The sequence below is a fragment of the Bubalus kerabau genome, chromosome 4 (assembly GCF_029407905.1).
Source record: "Bubalus kerabau isolate K-KA32 ecotype Philippines breed swamp buffalo chromosome 4, PCC_UOA_SB_1v2, whole genome shotgun sequence".
Lineage (NCBI taxonomy): Eukaryota > Metazoa > Chordata > Mammalia > Artiodactyla > Bovidae > Bubalus > Bubalus kerabau.
In genome coordinates, this window is record NC_073627.1 from 85,289,220 (window position 1) to 85,292,695 (window position 3,476).

Genomic DNA, 3,476 nt, shown 5'->3' on the forward strand with positions numbered 1-3,476 from the left:
AACTGTTGCAGTAACCTTTTTATAACTGCAAATAATCAACCTTCGTTTCAAGAGAGTAGCTTTGGTACTTCAGATTTCCCTGATAAGTTGCCATTTATTTGAAATTGCCCTTAAAGTTATTCTTCTGTAAAAATAGTAATAAAGTGAAACTTTCCAGAACGCTCAGTGAGAGGCAGAGGATCGGCAGCTGCCCGAGCTGCGCACAGCAGCACACTCCTTCCAGGTCCCCCACACCGGCATCGGCCTGCTCACCAGCTGTAGAAAATGGTTAAAGAAACCACTTACTATGATGTTTTGGGGGTCAAACCCAATGCCACCCAAGAAGAATTGAAAAGGCTTACAGGAACTTGGCCTTAAGTACCACCCTGTTAAGAATCCAAATGAAGGCTAGAAGTTTAAACAATTTCTCAAGCTTACGAAGTGCTCTCTGATGCAAAGAAAAGGGAATTATATGACAAAGGAGGAGAACAGGCAATTAAAGACGGTGGAGCAGTCATTAGTTTTGGCTCCCCCATGGACATCTTTGATATGTTTTTCGGAGCAGGAGGAAGGAGGCAGAGAGAGAGGAGAGGCAAAAACCTTGTGTGCCAACTTACAGTAACCTTAGAAGATTTATATAATGGTGCAACAGAAAACTAGCTCTGCAAAAGAATGTGATTTGTGACAAATGTGAAGGCCGAGGTGGTAAGAAAGGAGCAGTAGAATGCTGTCCCAATTACCAAGGTACTGGAATGCAAATAATAATTCATCAAATAGGACCTGGAATGGTTTAGCAAATTCAGTCTGTATGCATGGGGTGCCAGGGCCATGGGGAGCAGATCAGTCCTAAGGATGGATGTAAAAGCTGCAATGGAAGGAAGATAGTTTGAGAAAAGAAAATTATAAAAGTTCATATTGAAAAATGCATGAAAGATGGCCAGAAGATAACATTCCATGGTGAAAGAGACCAAGAACCAGGACTGGAGCCAGGAGATATTATCATTGCTTTAGATCAGAAGGACCATGCTGTTTTTACTACACGAGGAGAAGACCTTTTCATGTGTATGGACATACAGCTGGTTGAGGCACTGTGTGGCTCCAGAAGCCAATATCTACTCTTGACAACCGAACCATAGTCATCACTTCTCATCCAGGTCAGATTGTCCAGCAGGGAGATATCAAGTGTTTGCTAAAGGAAGGCATGCCAATTTATCGTAGGCCATATGAAAAGGGTCACCTAATCATTGAATTTAAGGTAAGCTTTCCTGAGAATGGCTTTCTCTCTCCTGATAAACTCTGCTGGAAAAACTTCTGCCTGAGAGGAAGGAAGTAGAAGAGACTGATGAAATGGACCAGGAAGAATTAGTGGACTTTGATCCAAATCAGGAAAGATAGCGCCATTACAATGCGGAAGCCCATGAAGATGATAAATGTCATCCTTGGGGTGGTGTTCAGCGTCAGACCTCTTAGTAGGGCCCGTGAATAACACTCACTGCTGGTGTTTTATTTACAGTACTGATTGAGTGAAGGACTATAATCATAATATGCTCACTACTTGCTATTGTTTTGCTTTAATATTCAACTATAGTAGTGTTTTAAAAGTTAAATGAAGAATAAACTCAAATATAAAAGCTCTGACTTTGCTCTGTATATATGATGACTTCAGTGTGGAAGATAAGTTTAATACTTGTAAAAACTACTTTTAAAAAATGTCCCCTAGCATTTGTTAGGCCATACTTTGTCATTGATTTCATCTATGTACCTGGTATAGCTTAGACCAAAATGCCAGATATGTGTATTGACTTCAGTATATGACCCTTAATTGTTAAGCTATGAAATTAAAACTGTATTTAACTGGCAGTCAGACAAAGAACTTAATTTGTAGAGAAGTGTTGGTCTGTATAGTTGTATTAAGTGGGATTCATTGTGATGCTTCTGCATTTATTCTATTGCCTCAACTGTTATTGAAGATGGCGTGCTGTATAACTTAATTTAGCCTGTGATATCAGTGATAGAAATGATAACTTTAAAGAAGGGGTTTACATAACATGCTGCTTCTTGAGGGTTTGCACTTGTAGAATTGCATTCCCTTCTCCTGTGCCATCTTTTATTAATATATATAGCTCTTGGTCCTGATTACTCTTTTCTCCCCCTTCTCTTTGGACCACAGTAAGCCTCAGAGCAATGACTACTGGAGCAGGGAAACTTAGAGGTTAGAGTGATGAGACCTTTACATGGAGAAGTAATTTGCATGTATGAGATAGGAAGGTGTTTTTGTAGGTACATTATAGACTTACTTTAAACCATTTAACTTGTGCTCCAGAGTAACTGTAATTTAATGTAGGTAGTACAGCAAATTATGATGAATAGTTTTAATTGTATGTTTAAAGTCATATGTTCACAAGCTTAAATCTGGGTATCAGAATTTAAGCAATTCTTGACATGTATGAATGTCTCTTTAATATACTGATTACAAAGCAAAAAAATAGTAATAAAAATAAGTGAAATATTAGCTTAACTGCAATTAGTATAGGAAGATCAGGTTAAAAATTGTATTCTTGTTGATGAAGTCATCGAGAAAGAGATAGTTTCAGATGTTGCTAGTGGAATTGTGAATTGATGCAACATCGACAGACAGTAACCTGTCTATATTTATCAACAATTGTAATACATATATACTCTTATATATAATTACATTTCCAGGAAACTATCGGATATACTCACAAACATGTGCAATGATAAGTGATTAGATTGTACTGGCAATAATGGCTGCTTTGAGGAAAGATAACTGGGTTGGAGGAGAGTTAGGTGATTGTGAATTAATTTTCCCTACATCTTTCTGTGCTTTTATTTATTTCATGTGTGTTCATTATTTATTAAAAATAATTTAGTTTAAATAAATAAGTACATATATTTTTTAAAAGCAAAGAGAAGATTACTATACTGATAATTATTTAGAAGTTTGCCACTAACCAGTACTCCTTTATTCTCAACACATCCTCACATGTAACCAGTCATAAAAAGGAAGCATCTGGATATATTTTTTTACCATTATTTGTCACTACTGCCAACATATGCTATTTAGTAATGTGAACAGCATTACTACTGTTACATTTTTATTATTTTGAAACAGGTCAAAAGATGTATAATTGTTTATATTTATGGAGTGCCTATTTTATGCTGAACGGTTATGCTTAGAAGCATGTGTAAAATTTAATACTCACAATAAATCTATATGGAAGGTAATATGACCTATGATTTTGGATGAGAAAATTGAGGTGCATAACACTAGTGAGGATCTAGGATTTGAATCAAGGTCTCTCTGTCCGCTAAGCTTTATTACCACTGTTGTGCACATTTCATTTAGAATATATTAATTTGATTATGTTCCATGATTCCTATTGCAAATATATATATCAGCCCATCAATGATTCAATGTCACACAACCGTCAGTTCTCTATGGTATGGTGTGGAAGGCAGCAGATAAGCAAGTAAAA

General features: G+C 36.5%; 1 pseudogene; it reads left to right on the forward strand.

Annotated features, from left to right (window-relative positions):
- Nucleotides 1-264: 264 nt before the first annotated feature.
- Nucleotides 265-1,449, forward strand: LOC129649907 (dnaJ homolog subfamily A member 1-like; annotated as a pseudogene).
- The last annotated feature ends 2,027 nt before the right edge of the window (nt 1,450-3,476 follow it).